The 21,130-nt window shown below is 40.2% G+C and overlaps 1 long non-coding RNA gene across 1 annotated transcript in view; it reads left to right on the top strand.

Moving 5' to 3' along the window:
- Window positions 1–21,130, top strand: part of LOC310835288 — a 114,203-nt gene continuing 93,073 nt past the window's right edge. Inside the window, exon 1 of the long non-coding RNA XR_014559512.1 lies at window positions 1–257. This is a non-coding gene — a long non-coding RNA (uncharacterized lncRNA). The remainder of the gene's footprint in view (window positions 258–21,130) is intronic.

Genomic DNA, 21,130 nt, shown 5'->3' on the forward strand with positions numbered 1-21,130 from the left:
ATTTTTTGCTCTATAAGACTCACTTTTTCCCTCCTAAAAAGTAAGGGGAAATGTGAGCGCGTCTTATGGAGCGAATGCAGGCTGCGCAGCTATCCCAGAAGCCAGAACAGCAAGAGGGATTGCTGCTTTCACTGCGTAGCGATCCCTCTTGCTGTTCTGGCTTCTGAGATTCAGAATATTTTTTTTCTTGTTTTCCTCCTCCAAAAACTAGGTGCGTCTTGTGGTCTGGTGCGTCTTATAGAGCGAAAAATACAGTAGTTCTATATGTATTTTAATCAATTGTTTTTATACCTGGTGTTAGCCGCCCTGAGCCCTGTGTTGGCTGGGGAGGACGGGGCATAAATAAAATTTATTATTATTAACACACAGCCAAGCAGTTGGCAAAGGGAGTGTTGGAGCTCAGTCTGCCTTCTTGAAACACAAGAAATACTTCTGAGACTTCCATTTTTATTTGGCCCTCAATCAGCATAGATGGGCAGTGGTGGGGCTGCACCATTGTAAGAACCAACCAAACTGTCACAAAATGTAGCAGGCTTTCAAATTCCCAAGAAGTGTCCTTTTGGCAGAAATGTGTGGGTTTCTGCTGAAACTGCTGTTCTTCCATTTGTTCTGGTATGAGGTTTCTCTGGCTGCATACACAACACACATCGAAAGCCATAGCTGTCAACGTTTCCCTTTTTTTAAGGAAAATTCCCTTATTCCGAATAGGATTCCTTGCAAGAAAAGGGAACAGTTGACAGCTATGTTTAAAGCACACACACAGTCTCCAATTAATCCCAGGAACTGTCGCTTTCCTCTCACAGAGCTACAATTCCCAGACACCCTTTACAAAAGAAATTACAGTTCTCAAGATTCTTTTTGGGGAGTGTTTTAAATGCTTGATGTTGTGTCTGCCACCTCTCACTTGATAAAAAAAACACATAGATTTTATCAAAGTTTTAAAAAGATATACAAAAGTTAATGTCAAATATCCAGTATCTTTTTGGAATATCAAAGGTAAAAGAAATTAATTGAAATAAAAACGCAAACCGAAAAGAGGAAAAGAAAAGAAAGGAGAAGAAGAAGAAGAAATAAAAAGGAGAGAGAGAAAATAGATTCTCATCCAACATTTTCTATTTTCACATCCTGGGAGTTTGCCCTTTCTTTATTTCCTTTTGTTACGTGCGAGTGTGGGTGCAATAGATTCTTGTTTGATTGTTCATATTGAGTCAGTTTGTAAAAAAAAACTAATGCAGTACAAAATCTGTAGACGAAAAGTAATTTTTTAAAAGCAAGCGTGGTATTCTTTAAAGTTCTAAACTTTGCGCAGTTGCATAAGGCTTTGCAGCTCAATGAACATTATCAGATCACCTTAAAACTTATTATATATAGTAGGTTTATGTCGTATATAAACTGTGCATGTCAGAGTAAAGCTGTGTTAACATTACCAGCTTAAAATGCAGCTAATTCTTTTTATCTTTTTTGAGTGGAAGCCGGTTTAGGGGAAAACGCATCAAAATGTAGCATTTCCTAAGAAACAGCAGGGTATATTTGTATGCTTGCTGAATCAGTGGGGGGAGCACACTGGATGCAGTTAATGGCTGTGCATGCACAAGCTAAATCCCATTTTTTTTACTCCCAGGTAAAAAAAAGAAAATGAAACCAAAGTCTACCCAGTTGCACTTAGGGCATCATGAACATAAGACAACCTAAATATGTATTTAAGATAACAATTTTATTTAAGTTGTTTTGCCTTAAATAGGTCAAATCTTTATGTGGGTACTTGGAATGGCTGTTTATATGTTTGGCAGGTGTAAAGAAGCCCATAAAACATTTTTAATCCAATTTGATGTATTTTTCCGTGTATAAGACGCCCCCATGTATAAGACGACCCTTATTTTTTGCGCCCCAAATTAAGAAATAATTAATTGCAACATTCCATGTATAAGACGATCCCCAATTTTAAACTTAAAAAAATTGGGGGGGGGGATATATAGTACGTCACTTGCTGGAAATCTGATCTAAATTAGTACTGCTAAAAAAGTGCTCAGTTGAAGCTGGCCTTAGTTTTATATCATCTGATTTTATTAACACTGAACTGAACTTTAAACAGACCCCCTTCCCCAGTTGTTTTCAAGACATATCATTTTGCTCACCTCTGGAAATTCCTGTATGCAGAAGGCAAAAAAATAAAATAAAATCGTTCTGTTTTGTTTTCTGACAACCATAAAAATGCAAACATTACATTCGTATGAGCAAACCTCTTAATAATATGGGATAACCCTTTGTAGTCTAGAACTGAAGGAGAAAGGAAAGCACTCGTTCACTTTAAGAGAGAAAAGAAGCCAGCTCTCAAAGAAGAACTTTCGGTTCAAACCATCAGCTCTTCAAATGCTTCTATCCTAGGAAACAAAAAAAATTAAGAACAGATTCCTTCTACAGGACCTCCATTAAACTAAGTTATAAGAAGACTATCACTTGTGGTTATTGCAGCCATCAGGATGTGATTGCTACAATTTTGAGATAAAGGGACACATTTTTTTTTGTGTATGTGTTCAGACATTGGCTACCCGACAATGCATTGTAGAAAAGAATTTTCCTAATTTCTCCCTTCCCCCCTTTTGTTTGTTTGTATAATTTTTAAATTTATTTAACAAAGATTAAGCAACTATGTACTGTCACCCCTGAATACAACACAGACCCTTGGTCAAAGTGTATCTGCTAAAATCATCACAATCGTAACAAACATACAATGATACACAATAACTTCCCTTGCTTGGACATGAAATGTAAAGATATATTGTATCTGCACCAGTCCTGGTCTGCAGGGTTGATACAAAGACTGGAGGAAAGAAGAAAAAATACTAATTAAAAAATGTGCTTAATGCATGTCAAACTGTGCTGTAGAGCATAGGCTGTATGCCTCAATATTTGTATAATCTAAAGTCACCCTAGACTATGTAAAAATTAAATGATGATGATGATATGGAACTGACATGGAAATTGAAGGTAGCAAGAGGGAAAACAAGATTATCTTTTTATTTTATTTTATATATCTTTATGAGCATGGAATGAATTTTTCAATTAGAGGAAAAAAAATTCTTATACTGCTACAAACCAGCATGCTAATGCTACCAAAAAAATACCCCATTCTGTTTCCTTTGTGCCGTATGCTTTGTGCCTAACATAGTAAAAAGAGATTTTCATTTAAGAGGAATTTTCCTAGGATTTATCAGGAGTTACTGTTTTCATTCCTGACTTAAACTGATCCGACTTTTCTGCTGATTCCTTTCACAAGTTCACCAGAGATGGGTAAAAACATCTTGTCCCCGTTCTTTCAAAGAGCCCATTGGCAAAGTTTGTGGCAGAAACACTCCCCAAACACTTCTGGGCCACATGTCTAGGGCTGCCCACTCTCTTGATCCACCAGATATCAGCCACGACACAGAAGTCTGCGGAACCCACTTGGAGACTTGGAAAGAAGTGTAACTTCGTCTTTATGTGACTTCCAAGTTTTTTGCGCACCTGTGTGCCGAACTGCAAATCTGCTCTGCAGACACACTGCAGGGGCCAGTTCTTACATGCTTGCAACGTCACTGAATGACTCATCACTTGATGACTCAACACACGGTGACTCATAGATGGTATGTGAACTGGCTCCATTGAAAAATCGCTGCCACAGAGGCGGCACAGAAGATTTATGTTTGGGCTTAGGGAGGTTTACAGCAACTTTGAGAACCTTTATTCCAGAATCCATGGCCTGCAGCAAGAAGCTTGTGAAAGCACGGAACCTCTTCCATCTCAACCAGGGTCACGTTATAAAGCTTACTGGGTGAGCGGCGGTCAGTTTCTTTTGCCAAGAGAATCTATGACGTATAAGGTGGTGTCATTCATAGGCAGATCCACCCTCTCCCGCCTTAGATGGTTTTGCCTCTCATCAATTGAGCCAGGTATCAGTCCAGCAGTGCTTGGAAGGCAGGTGGGGCTGGCTGTGTTAGGAACATGCAAAGTCTGGTCCAAGGAATGAGCTGTCAGTAGCACCATCGTGCCAGAAGCTGTCAACTTCTGCCCAAGGTTTCATAGAATGAAATTAATTACCGTGCAGATCAGATGAGACCCAGCTTAGATCTTGCAGTAAGGGGGGAGGGGCTGAAGGGGGAGTCAAAGTGTTGTCCTCCAGATTTTGCTGGAATACAACTCCCATCCCCTTGGCTGGGGCTGATGAGAGTTGTAGTCTGACACCATCTGGAGGGCTCCATGTTGCCTACCCAGGAAGTATGGTGTTTGTTTAAAGCAGTGTTTCCCCAAAGTAGGCAAATAAGGAGGCAGTGGAAGTGTAAAGAAAGAAGATAGGGCCTTCTCGGTAGTGGCACCTGTCCTGTGGAACACCCTCCCACCAGATGTCAAAGAGAATAACAACTACCAGACATCTGAAGGCAGTCGTGTTTAGGGAAACTTTTAATGTTTGATGTATTACAGTATTTTAATATTTTTTGGGAAGCCGTGCGGCTGGGGAAGCCCAGCCAGATGGGCAGGGTATAAATAATAAATTATTATTATTATTATTATTATTATTATTATTATTATTGATAAAGACATTGTGCAATGACGCTTTCCAATGTAACACAGAGTTAAAATTGTAGTGGTTATTTTCCAAATAGACACAGAAAATGTAAGTTATAACCAATCTGTGGTCAAGTCCGCTGACAGGTCTTAAGAATGTAGATTTCCAGGGGGGATCTGAGTAATTTCTTGAAAGCATGTGGTAGGCCAAATAAGTTTGGGAACCTCAGGTTTAAAGGGAGACCAACCCAGAGTTGGCACTGAGCAACTTTGGGCAGCTACTAGCACCCCAGCACTCCTCAGCCTGGCACACTGAGCAGCCTGTGCCATCTAGCCGTCCCATAACTTCCCAAAATTTCTCTCACCTACCATCACTACTAGGAATTGTTGGAAATTTAAAGTGTGGGTGGTGTTTGGAGAGCCACAACAGCAAGCTCAGTACACCAGCAGCCACTGAAAAGATGAAGACATTCACCAGAAGAATCTTTTCTGAAGGCCCTCTTAAACCTGGAGCTCACCTTGCTTAAATCCATCTATATTAGAAAATGCTAGATACGATAGATGATAGATATAGATAGATAGATAGATAGATAGATAGATGATAGATAGATAGATAGATAGATAGATAGATAGATAGATATAGATGATAGATAGATAGATAGATAGATAGATAGATAGATATAGATGATAGATAGATAGATAGATAGATAGATAGATAGATAGATGATAGATAGATAGTAGATAGATAGATAGATAGATAGATAGATAGATAGATATAGATACATAGATAGATGATAGATAGATAGATAGATAGATAGATAGATAGATAGATAGATAGATGATAGATAGATAGATAGATAGATAGATAGATAGATAGATGATAGATAGATGATAGATGATAGATAGATAGATATAGATGAAAGATGATAGATAGATTATAGATAGATAGATGATAGATAGATAGATTAGATAGATAGATAGATAGATAGATGATAGATAGATAGATAGATAGATAGATGATAGATAGATGATAAATAGATAGATAGATAGATAGATAGATAGATAGATAGATAGATATAGATAATGCTTCTGAAAGCAGTATGCTCACTAGCTGTTTCCAAAAGGTAGGAATTGCTTTGGCTTCATTCAGAAGTTCTAAGAAGCAGCAGAAAGCTTTTCTCACGAAAATCAATGGATTACGTATTATGCTAGCATGAAAATAATAACTACAAGAACAACAATAATAATCAGGAGCACTTAATGATTTCATAAGCAGCCGTTTCCCTGCATTAGTTTTTTTTTTAAAAAAGGGTAAAGGTAAAGGACCCCTGACAGTTAAGTCCAGTCACAGACAACTCTGGGATTGCGGCACTCATCTCGCTTTACTGGCCAAGGGAGCCGGCATTTGTCCGCAGACAGTTTTTCCGGGTCATGTGGCCAGCGTGACTGAGCTGCTTCTGACGAAACCAGAGCAGCACATGGAAACGCTGTTTACCTTCCCACCAGAGTGGTACCTATTTATCTACATGCTTCCAAACAGCTAGGTTGGCAGGAGCAGGGACCGAGCAATGGGAGCTCACCCCGTCGCGGGGATTCAAACCACCGACCTTCTGATCAGCAAGCCCAAGAGGTTCAGTGGTTTAGACCACAGCGCCACCCGCATCCCTATCCCTGCATTAGTATAATACCACTATTCAGTATACAAACAAGATTTATAAAATGTGCATCATTTTATTGCAATCAAGCCTTATACGAATTTTGTGAAATAAATATAGACCCACAAAGTTGGCCCAGGACTTCTTGTTGCCTGATATTTGCAATCTGAAAATATTGTACCCACATCTGCCCCTAAAAGCACAAGTTCATAGTACCCCTTGTTGGTCAGGTTGCTTTGGCATCCAAAGCAGAAAACCACAAATGTCTTTCTTTGAGAGTAACAATTTTCTCACCCTAGTTTGTTCATCTATATCAATTCAATAAGCTTATTAAGGGGTAACCAGCACATTGTGCTAAGTTGGCAGCTGGTTCTGTGAACTACCTACCTCTGGGCCTTCAATCAATATCAGCTATTGATTGATTTTGTGTTTGATTTTGTATATTTCAGTCTCTCAACCTATAGCTGCCTGAGCAAGTGGCTGCATTGATCCTTCCTACCTATATAAATCCTACAGGATTGCAACAAAGGGCTTTGATCATGCCGATCCCTGGATGACTCACTTTCTCTGAATGTTGGATTGCGCAATTATCCCTTCCGTCCATCCTCAGATTACTCTAGTATTAAGGTCGCTAGCCTGTCATTCAACCATACAAATTCAGTACAAAGTCTGATGTACAAAATTGGAACAAATCATGACTTGTGTCAAAGGGAATTTGAGAGAAGTGGTTCATTAATTCACAGCTCCTTAAATAATAATAATAATAATAAACATTTATCTAGTTCAGGGGTCAGCAACCTTTTTCAGCTGTGTGTCGGTCCACCGTCCCTCAGACCATGTGGTGGGCCGGACTATTTTGAAGAGAAAAAAACTGAATTCCTATGCCCCACAAATAACCCAGAGATGCATTTTAAATAAAAGAACACATTCTAGTCATGTAAAAACACCAGGCAGGCCCCACAAATAACCCAGATATGCATTTTAAATAAAAGGGCACATTCTACTCATGTGAAAACACGCTGATTCCCAGACCGTCCGTGGGCCGGATTGAGAAGGCGATTGGGCCGCATCCGGCCCCCAGGCCTTAGGTTGCCTACCCCTGATCTAGTTTTTCCCTTTTTTGCCCACATGCCAACCCCTCAGCCAAGGCCTAAAAACTACCACTAAAGGAAATCTGAAGTCTAGTTTTTGAGGAAAACCTAGAACATATGATTAAACTAAATGCATAAATTGAGCATATGGATTGTGTGATCCATGCTGTGTGTTGCCAAAAAAATAAATAAATAGAATATCAGAAAATTATATTAAGGACCCACATGACAGTGAGTACAAACTCTAATTGTGCTGCCTCCTATGATACATATTTTTTTTCCAAATCCTGAGCCTCCCTGGAAAAAAGGGAGGGAAGGAAGAAGTAAGCATGAGTCAATATATATATCATTAAAAAGCAAAAAAAGAAACATTAAAAATTAACAGCACTAATACCAGCTGGTTAAATATAACTCATGTTTAAAGGTTAAAAGTACTTCAGTGGGATTTTGCTTGCCATTAGCCTGTTGGGCATCAGATTTTATCAGCAATGATGCCCAAGGTGTTTTCCTTTAAGTCCAGCAGGAGTTGGAGAAGAACAGAAACTGGTTCGTGGACAACTCTCTTCAAGAGGGTGGAGGCTTTAATTTCAAAGGAGGAGGCAGCTGTGTTGAATGATTAATTTAGACTCTGTTTCGCTTCGACATTGGCCAAGTAGCTACATTATGTTTCCAATTTTCTTGTTCTTTTTAAATTAAATTGCAGCAAATCGGCTGGCAGATTGCTTACTTTATTAATTGCAGCCAGGAATCCTGTAGCACCTTTAAACCTAGTGTGGAGCTAGCTTTTGTGGGCTTGAATCCCCTTCGTCAGATTAATGAAGTGCTATCTTCAGCTGACGCCATGTATAGGCACAGATCTGCAGGGAGGGGATATTAACCGTGGGTTCAAATGCTATGAAATGCAAAAGGTACACTTTTAAATTTTAAACGAGTGTAAAAATTAGCACCATGACCGTTCACGTCGACAGCAGAGCCATCTTAGCGCCACTAAGCTAACGAATAGTTCAGCGAGACAGGAAACCGTTGTCCTTATTCCTCCCCAAATGGATAAAATCAAATGTTCTAATAAATTACAATTTAGCAGTTTCTCTTTGCAATTCCTTTGTAGGAGATTTGTAACCTTGGGATCAAAATGGGGAGATCCCAATGCTCCCCTGTTGTTTTCTGAATGTTGCCATTGCCGATGTCAAATTTATGTTCATTAGGGGTTTTTCTTGCCCTATGTGGAACACAGAATGGCATTGCTGGAAGCGGACAGCATAGACACTGGAAGAGGACTAGGCAATCTCAACTGGGCACCACAGTTCTGGGCACCACAGTTCAAGAAGGACACTGACAAACTGGAACGTGTCCAGAGGAGGGCAACCAAAATGGTCAAAGGCCTGGAAACGATGCCTTATGAGGAATGGCTAAGGGAGCTGGGCATGTTTAGCCTGGAGAAGAGGAGGTTAAGGGGTGATATGATAGCCATGTTCAAATATATAAAAGGATGTCACATAGAGGAGGGAGAAAGGTTGTTTTCTGCTGCTCCAGAGAAGCGGACACGGAGCAATGGTTCCAAACTACAAGAAAGAAGATTCCACCTAAACATTAGGAAGAACTTCCTGACAGTAAGAGCTGTTCAACAGTGGAATTTGCTGCCAAGGAGTGTGGTGGAGTCTCTTTCTTTGGAGGTCTTTAAGCAGAGGCTTGACAACCATATGTCAGGAGTGCTCTGATGGTGTTTCCTGCTTGGCAGGGGGTTGGACTCGATGGCCCTTGTGGTCTCTTCCAACTCTATGATTCTATGATTCTATAACTGAGTGGCTCTCAAGCCTTCTGGCATCCGTTCAGGAGAGCCACATGGTCCACTTCCTATTGCACTTAAGCTGTGCATTTGTTGCTGATGCATGTAAATGTTGGACTGGGAAGATGAAGACAGATACTCATAAACCAAGCTGGTGGAATAGAAAAGCAAACAATGCTCATTTCAAGTCTCTCCCCAGCTGTGAACTCACTAGATGGCCTTCAACAACGCTGTATTCTCATCCTTATTCCCAGCCCATGCAATAATAATAATAATAATAATAATAATAATAATAAATTTTATTTGTATCCTGCCCTCCCCGGCCAAAGCCGGGCTCAAAGCAGCTAACATCATATAAATCAGACATAAAATGCATAATACAATATACACTATGCAAATAAAATAACATTCCACAGTCATTAAAATAATATAGTATATTAAATATGGCAAATCAAAATGGAGGATTTTGCAACACTGAACAAAATATATTTGATTTTATGGGTAAAGCAAGAAGAAAGGGATTTGAACAAGAATGAGCTTCTTTTTTTAAGAAAAAAAAGGAATGAAAAATAATGGGAGATAATTTATAATGTTAACCATTTTTGGGGTCTCTAAGTATTGTAATTAAGAAAATTAGCAACAGGGGACTAATATCGACTTGCCTTACAGAGTCATTGGAAAAACAATTATTTATTAATATTATGAAATGTTTTAAAGCCCTTTCAACAAAGGACTCTGTGTACCTAATTTGGATCTCCCCCTTCCCCCATTTTCTCCTCACAATGACCCCATGAGGTGGTCTCAATTGGGAGAGAATGACTGACCCATGATTCATGGCCGAGCAAGGATTTGAACTCAAGTCTTCCTGGCACACTGACTTCAGTCTCACTGGCTCCTGTGTAACGTGGGAGTACCTTGTACACTCTTCCATGTGACATAACTGCGGAGGCATCTCTTAAAAGCTTTAAATTTCGACTGATTTCAATCTATACATATTCCTGCACAAACCCATGTGTTTTTATTGCATTTATCTGTGTTGCTTATCTATACCCTGCTTTCCTGTGGTGAAACATTCTCAAGGTCGCTGACAACCCCAAGGTTGCAGGTTTGATCCCCGTAAGAGACAACTGCAGAACCCTATATAACCCTATATAACCCTTCCAATTCTTGGATTCCATGAAAATTATACCGAATCACATGCTTGCACCTTGACGTGATTCCCAGCATGCACGCCGTGTTTTGTCCTAAAGGGCCAGTCCTTGCATTCAGTGATTCAACACACCTGGACTCTATTGATTGCAAATGGGCCACACCCAGTCATATCAACAAGCTGTTTCGTTTCCGCAGCTAATGCAGTTTCCAAAGGTAATAGCCAAAATAAACACTCTCAGAGCCCACATTACCAAACACAGTGATTGTATCTTTACAGCTGTAACCACTCCCTCGTTTGGAGACAGTGTCAGCTGATAACCTGTCCCACGTTCAGGTTATTTTAAATAATTAGAACAAAAAAATGAAATGAAATAACACAGCAATGTGCAGACATATGCCTGCAGCTGAATTAGGCGTCTCAGTCCCTGGTGTCTACGTGCCAGCCAGGTTATTTGCAAGTTGCATTTTATCAAGGTTGTGCTAAAATTGTGCACCGAGGCAACTCACATTCTGTGCAAGAAAATCCCAATTAAAAGCTTATTTCTGTAAATGTTGACGATGATAATTTATTTATACCCCGCCCATACAAAAATATATAAATCAAGCAAATGTATTGAATTTCTCTTATTTTGCATCATTCCTATGCCATGCTTCTATTTTCAATAATTTATTCTGGATTTGCTATTTCTGGGAAAGGGCAATTTGAAATTTCAGCAGACATTACCCATCGGCCCCAATACGCCTCCAAGCACCTTCATTTTTTTTTAATGAATATTTATTAGCATTTTCTATAATAAAACAAAAACAAAAATAAACAAAAAATAACAAACATACAAAAATACAAAACTTAAAAACAATTAAAAACACATAAAATTTCAATTGCTTATTTTCTTTTAACTTATTTCTCAGACCTCCTCACACTTCCCCTTCTTGTATTCCAATTCAAATTATTAGCTCAGCAAATCCTTATTACTTATTTCTCAACCTTAATTTAATAATTTATCTTAACATATTATTATTTTACTTTTTCTCCTTCATCCATTTCCTCAATTTATTTTTGCTACCTTATTTTCATTTAATTTAATTCATTTTAAAATCCAATTTTACCTTATCCAAACTTAAACCTCAATACTTATACATCGTTTCTCATTCTTAAAACATTTTTTCTAAGATCGACCCAAATTCCCTTCCATGAATTTCCCAATTTTCATACCAATAACAAATAAAATAAAAACAGAATAAATTGTAATTATGAACCCTTTGGATTCCCAAACGCCACCCCCCCTTTCCCGGTTTCAGCCCCCAATCCATCAGTCTTGATCTACTATCAGCCTGGAGATCCAAGCACCTTCATGATGTAAAGGGCTAGAAGCATGCTTCATTTTTAAAAAATCAGAAAGCCGGATTCTGTACATGATAAAGCAGTCTCTAGGCCTGCAGCATTCACAGACCTTTGCTCCCAAACTTTTTTCACCACAGACCACTTGAAAATTGCTGATGGTCTTAGTAGCCTACTTTAATTATTTTTCTGCCTGCTGTAGCAACTATAATGCACTGTACTGGATGGTTTTGAATTGCCTTTTTATTGCTTATTTTATTTCCTATATTGCAATTTTACCATTTGCATTCCACAGTCTTCAAACTGCAATGCAATATAATTCCATATAAGAAGTAAAAGGGGCAATAAAAGGACAATTAAAAATCAGGATGAATATTTAACGCAAACATGCTGCGGACCACCAAAAAGAAGCTCACATAGCACTAGTGGCCCAGGAATTATAGCTCAGGAACTGCTGTATTACAGGGCATTGTTGTGATTTGAGGACCTGATCCCCGCTTGGGGAATGAAAACACATGGACACAGTATACCATATTTTTCACTCTATAAGACGCACCAGACCACAAGACGCACCTAGTTTTTGGAGGAGGAAAACAAGAAAAAAATTATTCTGAATCTCAGAAGCCAGAACATCAAGAGGGATCGCTGCACAGTGAAAGCAGCAATCCCTCTTGCTGTTCTGGCTTCTGGGATAGCTGCGCAGCCTGCATTCGCTCCATAAGACGCACACGCATTTCCCCTTACTTTTTAGGAGGGAAAAAGTGAGTCTTATAGAGTGAAAAATACGGTATTAGGTTAATGGGCAAGAAAAGGCCACAACTTTATTGATTACAGCATGTGAGAAGGTATTGGCCTAGGCATTGGACCACCGGAAATTTGTCTCCACCCACTTGGAGAGGGGTGAGTCTGTTGAGGGGTTAACCACCAGTAGGGGGAGCCTGTTGAAACCAATACAACTATAAGCTCTCCCCTGATGTCACCAAGGGTCGTGCCATGGCCCCCCGCCACACAGGGCATCGGACAGAATCTATGACCGCCGGATTCCTTTAATGGAATACCCGTAAGTGAAGGGATAGGCGATGGCCACACCTTGCCCTTCCATACACCATTAACACATTCTAATGCCTAACCGCCAAAAACCCAGAAAGTTGTGACGATTGCTATGAGGTAGGCGGAAAAAAACCAAGAGGCCATTGCCAATTGGAAAAAATTCCTACCAGGCCCCCGGACAACCAGGGCGACCAACCATGGGTCTATAGCAAGGCCAATCGAGAAGCTACGGCCTAAAGTAGTGGGAGGAGGGTGACTCAAGGACAATCAGGAGCGCAATGGTAAGGAGAGCTGGCGCAGCTGCATTTGAGCAGCCAAGCCACGCCCCCAGGTGCCACCCGATTGGGTGGCCAAGAGGGAGGCGTGGCGCGTCAGCGATGACGAGAGGCAAGGGGCTGAATGCCCCCTGCAAGACGTGGGAATCAACTCCCACTCACAACCCCTCCCCTCCGGAAGGAGGAGAGGCTTTATGTAATTTGAGAAATGGAGGAATGAACTCAGCTGGTAGAGCACGAGGCTCTTAATCTCAGGGTTGTGAGTTTGAGCCCCACGTTGGCAAAAAGACTCCTGCATTGCAGGGGCTTGGAAATCAGAATCTCCTCCACTAGTGGAAGTGCAACCCTATCCAGTTCTGCCAACTGAGCAATTTCTTGGAAGTACACCAGTGGCCAAAATGGTGGAAACCTTTTGGGGAAAGTGTATTTCTGAGGTTTGATGGCTCATAACACCACTTTTTTAATTGAGCAATACCATAAAAATATATATCGATGGAAAGCTACTGCATATCAACCTAAGCAAGTTGTGCATCCTTTTTCTGGTTATTTTGCTATAATTTTTGATAGGGTACAGACAATTGAACGAACTTGGTTGCATTACATTCTTCGTTAAATTATCTTTCCATTGATAATTATGATTATGGTGTTATGGGCCATCAAACTTCAGAAGTACACTTTTTCCAAAATGATTCCACAATTTTAGCCACTAGTGTAACTACAGTGGCTGTATACCTGAAGGAGCATCTCCACCCCCATCGTTCTACCTGGACACTGAGGTCCAGCTCCGAGGGCCTTCTGGTTGTTCCCTCCCTGCAAGAAGTGAGGTTACAGGGAACCAGGCAGAGGGCTTTCTCAGTAGTGGCACCCGCCCTGTGGAACACCCTCCTATCACATGTCAAAAAAATAAACAACTATCTGACTTTTAGAAGACATCTGAAGGCAACCCTGTTTAGGGAAGCTTTTACTATTTGATGAATTATTGTATTTTAGTATTTTGCTGGAAGCCGCCCAGAGTGGCTGGGGAGGCCCAGCCAGATGGGCAGGGTATAAATAATAAATTTGTTGTTGTTGTTGTTGTTGTTGTTGTTGTTGTTGTTGTTGTTGTTGTTATTACAGAGGCTCTGCCTTGGCCTTTGCTCATCAAGATGTGAGAGCTAAGTGTCATCAGCCTACTGACAGCATCTTATCCCCAAATCTCGTATCCACATACTACACCACAAAACACACACACACACACACACACACACACACACACAGAGAGAGAGAGAGAGAGAGAGAATGTTTGTTTGTTTGTTTGTTTGTTTGTTTGTTTGTTTGAATAATATATTAACTGGAGGGAGATCATGGCTATGATCCTGTGCATACTTACCTAACAGGAAGACCCTAAGACAGACTTGTTGGTACATCCATCTCAGTACACTGGCTGGGGCTTCACATAGGGGCAGAAGTGGTTCATTGTGTGCAGGGGAATCCACTATGCTAGCTTCCCAACCAGTGGCTCACTCTTGTTTACCAGGAGCGGTGATGCGATGGGGAGGTAGGTGTGATGCCAGCGCAACCGAAGGGTCTCTAGTTTGGCTTTGCCAGTGCGCTACACTGTGCCAACTCTCTGCTGCCTTGCCCCTCCATCTTTCCTGGTCAACGACAGTGACTCACCTGCTGTGAAGCTAGCGCAGGGTCTCCCTTCCACCAGATGAGTTATTTCAGAACAGTGGTCCCTCCCTGCTTTACCTGGAGATACTGGGGATGGACCTAGGAACTTCTGCGTTCAATGTAGTTACTTTGCCACAGGCCTACAGCTCTTCCTCAGTTGAACTTTCTTCATAGTACACATGTGCAGGATCAGGCTGCTTGATGTGGTGTGTTTTTTCCTTGTTGCATGAGAAGCATATGGTAGGAAAAGATCCTTAACAGCTACGCAGTCCCTCTCTGCAAACCAATGTTCTTGTATTGCATAATTTCTAAGGGCTGTTTCATAAATTACAAAAAAGTGAGAGAGTGTGAGTCATTTGAATGCAAGGTTTTCATTCACCTATGGATTATGCAGCTTTCAAATTTTTGTTACTTGAATATAATTTCCACCACATTTTGATGGTGGTGGTGGGAATTAACCCAATATAAACAGATCCAATTATATTTTAATCTTCTACCAGCCCTCGGCTTAGCCACCGAATGTCAGAAACGTAAGCCTTTCAAGCCCTGCCGATATTCCTGAAAGAAATAGTCTGCACAAGCCTAAGCAGGTTGAGTCAAAAGTCAATCCCACCATTTCCAGTTAGGTTTACTCCCTGGTAAAAATGGTTAAGAATTCAGCCTTAAACTTTGTCACATCCTGTTACAATGCAGAAATTGTTTCCCTTCAAACAAAAGTATAAAACGGACCCCAAGAATAAAATCCAAGAGTAAAATGGCAAATCAAAGACGATATAAAAATAAGTACAAAAATGTTTCAAGGTGATTTGCCGCTATGGTCTCAGGCGAAACCTTTAGAATTTGTTGCTCCATAAATGACACTGTACACAGAAAAATCACACATTCCCAGCTATGTTTTGAAGGGACAGACACATTTGCTTAGGGCATTGGTAGACAAAGTGGTGACAACGTAGTGTGTGCACACTCAGAGGATGACCTCCAAACCATCCTAAATATCTTCACGGAAGCTTACAGAAAGCTTGGCCTATTGCTTAACATCCAAAAAACCAAAGTGCTGCACCAACAAACACAAAACAACCCCTCCACAGCACCACAAATCCAACTTAATGGTGTAACGCAGCAAGCAAAAACCAAATGGCCCCAGCCAATCAGCCAGATGGACAAAATTCCTACCGGGCCCCTGCCCCAAAAGCAGATGACCCCATGACAGGCATAGCAAGGTCAAACACAACAGCCCTAAATTAGGGAGGGTGGGCAGGCGATCCGATCCACGGGGCGAAAAGAGGAAGCTCTACGCCTTGTGCAGGGAGTTTTAGCATTTCTGGCTGTCAATCAACAAATGGCAACATTAATTTCTTCCCAACAACAAGGGAAGCCCAATCGCATCAGTGGCCAACGATCAATTAGCCCGCCCCCACAACTTTGGAGAGTCCTGGCGGCCCCCACCGCAACATGTGCTCTCCATGAAGGAGAACACGCTTTCTCACAAAGAATCCTGGACAGTGTTATCTGACAGCGGTTCTGAGGCTGTTGTACCCCTAAAGCTACATATCCCAGAATTCCATAGAGATGCAAAAACTATGAAGAATCTATAAAGAGCATAAACACACACACACCCTTGATGTCAGATTTTCTTTTTGTGACAATCTCCTGACAGAACTGGACTCCTGAGTAACAGTTCAGCAAAATGATCCACGCACCCGATATTTAATTATCTATTTATATATATAAAAAATACTTACATACTTCCAACTCATGAAAAATCTCAATGTGGTGTACAACAATATGGACAATAAAACATTAAACCCCACAAAATCAATGGAAAATAATCATTAAAATGGCTAGCTCGTGGAGAAAATTTAGACAGCCGCCTAGGCTTGTTGGCATAAAATAGTTTTCAAGAGATAGCTGTACAGTGGTACCTCAGGTTAAGTACTTAATTCGTTCCAGAGGTCCGTTTTTAACCTGAAACTGTTCTTAACCTGAAGCACCACTTTAGCTAATGGGGCCTCCTGCTGCCGCCACGGCGCTGGAGCACGATTTCTGTTCTCATCCTGAAGCAAAGTTCTTAACCTGAAGCACTATTTCTGGGTTAGCGGAGTCTGTAACCTGAAGCGTATGTAACCTGAAGCGTATGTAACCCGAGGTACCACTGTAGTCAATAGTGAGGTTGCCTGCCAAATTTCTGCTGGAAGAGTGTTCCACAACAATGCTAAGTGCTTAGCTTACAGTTGAAGCCAGTCCGGCCTCTGTAAAATAGGGAACAACTAACTGCTCCTCTGGGTCGTTTTATTGATCCAGCTGGGGTTTAACGGCTCAGTTGTTAAGATATCCCAGACTCAAGTTGTTCAGAGCTTTGTATATTACCACAATATGATACCTCATCTGAATGTGGGAGAGGGGAGGAGAAGGAGGAGACGTCGAGGGGGAAAGTAGATTTTGGGAGGTCCATGATAATTCATTCTGGTTTTTTAGCAGGAAATTGAACTGATGTTGCCTCAAAGCAGGTGTTATCCCACACTTCCCGGTGCCTTTTCCCTGTCCCTTTCCTTCTCCCCAAAAGTTCAATATTTGAGGAGAATGGGTTTGTTGTGTAAGACCTGCTGATCAACTATAATTGCCTAACATGTATTTGCCGGTGTGTGATTAAATCCCACCTGAAAACAACAACAATATGGAAGTGCCCTGGGTGAAAATTGAGACTGTGCATAATCTCTCAGATTTAAAGGTTGTGGCACAATTGATGCTGTGTTACTCATTTAGTTGTGTGTACATTAACTAGCCACAAAAGTGGCCGTTTACAGCTAGTCTCCGAAGGAGCTCCATTTTTTGTTTGGCTACCTTTCTAGTTCCTTTGTTTTTATACAAGTTTCCGTAACGGAAAGCCTTTATGGAGAGCTACTCTCAACTTGCACATAGGAATCACAGAAATCTCTTCCCAAATATTTTCGGTAACCTGTTGCTTAGTAAATGGATCTTTGGATTTAATGCAGTTAGAAAGGGACTGTAATTTAATTGAAGTCGAGATGCCTGGGCTTGTTTTAATTTCTACCCAGTGTTCCTGGGGATTCAGGTGATACGGTTTCTTTGTGTGCCCAGGCAAATGTTTTGATATGAATGCCAACTTTAATCACAGGTAAATGCAAAAGGTGCTCAGATTCGATTCTCCCTTTAAACGGTTTACTGTATTCACAGCTCATCCATGATAAAAGCTTATTCTTACAACTTGGGCACTTCCAGATTGTCACTGGGAGATTGGCTCCCAGTACGTTTCCAAGCACAATTCAAAGTGTTGGTGCTGACCTTTAAAGCCCTAAACGGCCTCAGTCCAGTATACCTGAAGGAGCGTCTCCACCCCCATCGTTCTGCCCGGACACTGAGATCCAGCGCCGAGGGACTTCTGGCGGTTCCCTCATTGCGAGAAGTAAGGTTACAGGGAACCAGACAGAGGGCCTTCTCGGTAGTGGCGCCTGCCCTGTGGAACGCCCTCCCTTCAGATGTGAAGGAAATAAGTAGCTATCCTATCTTTAAAAGACATCTGAAGGCAGCTCTGTTCAGGGAAGTTTTTAATATTTAACGCTGTATTGTTTTTAATACTTGATTGGGAGCCACCCAGAGTGGCTGGGGAGACTCAGCCAGATGGGCGGGGTATAAATAATAAATTATTATTATTATTATTATTATTATTATTATTATTATTATTATTATTATTATTGTCTTGCGGGTGGGATTCAATAATATGTTGCCATATCTGTGAATGCTTTAGTTGAGATTCCTGCATTACATTGAGATTCCCTTCCAATTCTAGAATTTTATGAATTCAGGTTCTGTAGCTGAAGTGAATCTGGCACTCTCATGAAACAGACCCACTCCGCGCCACGCAAACCTGGACTTTTTTGCGATATGAAAAGTTTATATTAACTTTAAAAGAAAAAAAAAGGTTGTCTGTATGTACCCTGTCCTACCCCTATTTCTAGTGAATGTGCTTAAAGTTAACTAGGCTCTCAGATCAGCCTTAATATCTATGAAGACTGGAGAATTTCATTTATAAAAGCCCACTTTTAATCTTTCAGACCTATCAGGCTTTGGTACAAAAACATGCTAATGCAGGAACAAAAATAAAGACATTCTGTGGACCAACCAGAACATAAGAAGCTCCATTAAATTAATTAATTCAGAATGTATAATTGGCTTTTTAAAAATTTGGATATGATGTGGCAAAATTTGATATGTTATTAATTGGAATGTTATTAAAGAAAAAATAATAAAAATTATTTTTTTAAAAAACCACATGCTAATGAAATCTGCTATCTAGAATCTCTTCAGCTCTTCTCTTTGAATACTGGCCCCAGATTTCTGTTTCTTTCAAAATAAAGTGTTGGAAGGGTTTTTTTTTTAATCATATGTGGTGATCTTGTAGCAAGGTTAAAGCTTACTGGGAAATGGTATAGAATGAATTGAAAAAGATGTTTAAAATAGTGTTTGTAAAAAAAAAAAACCCAGAAGCTTTGCTTTTGGGAATTATAGGAACAGAACTACCCAAACTATATGGAAATTTATTCATGTATGCGACTACAGTGGCAAGAATGCTACTTGCCCAAAAATGGAAAGAAGAGGAAGTCTCAGCAAAGGAAGAATGGATACAAAAACTTATGGAATATGCAGAAATGGCAAAACGTACCAGAAAAATAAGAAATCAAGATAATAAACTTTTTATAAAAGAATGGAAACGGTTTATGGAATATGTACAAATAAATTGTAAACAGATAAGAACATTGGCAGGATTATTGTAATAACCTGCAGTTTTATAAGAGTATATATTTAAAACAGATCCATAAATGAGTAAATTAAGTTAATTTGGAATATACAGAAAATACTAAAAATAAATTTAGGAACCACAGAATGAGGGAGAAGGAAGTCAAGTTTTAAAATGTTTTTTTAAAAAAAGATTTTTATTGATACAGCAAGAAAAAAGAAAAAAACCCACAAATACCAAATTACACAGAAGAATAACCATAGGCACATAATTTTCTTAGCAAACAATAAAACATATATTGGTCTTAACACTAAAGACTTTAGAGTCTTTAGAGTTTTAAAATGTTAAAGTGATTGTAAAATTACTGAAATGTATAAAATTTAAAATCATAAATAATAATAAAAAATAAAGCATTGAAAGGGTTATTTTTGGCTGATGGTAATTTCAGCAAACATCCCTTGCCTGCTTTGCAGAGCTTTGGGTGAAATGGAGAAGCTGTGTTCTCCAGAATCTCATCTAATAATGCTTAAAATTGAAACTGATCCAAACTTGGGACCAACTGGGTTTTGTAGTGAGATAAAGCAAAAGTAGCCATCTTAGAGCATCACCCCAGGATCTTAGGATGATGGGTGAGTAAATGATCATCATCTTCTTCATCATCATCGCTTCAAGACCTGCTTCTCAGGGTGCCTATAGACTCTTGCAGTGGGTTATGGTTTTCACAGTAGTGATGTATGGAAGTGAGAGTTGGACCATAAAGAAGGCTGATCGCCAAAGAATTGATGCTTTTAAATTATGGTGCTGGAGGAGACTCTGGAGAGTCCCATGGACTGCAAGAAGATCAAACCTATCCATTCTGAAGGAAATCAGCCCTGAGTGCTCACTGGAAGGACAGATCGTGAAGCTGAGGCTCCAATACTTTGGCCACCTCATGAGAAGAGAAGACTCCCTGGAAAAGACCCTGATGTTGGGAAAGATGGAGGGCACAAGGAGAAGGGGACGACAGAGGATGAGATGGTTGGACAGTGTTCTCGAAGCTACAAACATGAGTTTGACCAAACTGCGGGAGGAAGACAGGAGTGCCTGGCATGCTCTGGTCCATGGGGTCACGAAGAGTCAGACACGAATAAACGACTAAACAACAACAAATTGTTTTGGAGTTCTTGTTGGGGCTGTTAATTTTGTTGTTATTGATATTAATTTTGTCTCTTTGTTAGGGTTTGTATCTTTATTATATTATTATGACTTACATGAGAATTGTACTTCAATCATTGAGACAATTCCCTGGAAGTCTCCTTTCAATCAACTGAGTCAGAGTTCACACAGTCCATTTCAATGAATGTTTCTACGATCGCAGCCTTCTTTTTGATATCGCAGGTTTATTCTACTTGCGGTACATTGAACAGTGGTGTGTATGAGTGCAGCCATCCTTGAGTGTCCTAACACATTATCCAAATCGGGATCTGAGTTTGCACATTGTTTTAATTGGTGTTATTTAAGGCTTTAGAGAACAAACCATACATTCTGTCTGTTTCGTTCCGGAAGGAACCGATCAATACAGTCCCTCTCATTAGCTCAATTTTAAAAAAGAGAGGGGGAAAGAGAGTTGCCAGTGTTGAGCTATTACATCCACATTAAATCCCGAAGGGAAAAGATCGGGTTTCTTTCTTTTATGGCCACATAACAAAAAAGTTGGGGGGGGGGAGGACAGACAGGCTTGCTTTATGTAGCAATGTCTTTTGTGCAAACTCTGTGTGAGCAATTGTACAAGGTGAGGTCTTTGGGTGAAACAGGATAGTGCCTTGAAATTCAAAGCAAAAAATACAGAGCA

Source organism: Podarcis gaigeae (assembly GCF_964106915.1).
Source record: "Podarcis gaigeae genome assembly, chromosome: 17".
NCBI lineage: Eukaryota > Metazoa > Chordata > Lepidosauria > Squamata > Lacertidae > Podarcis > Podarcis gaigeae.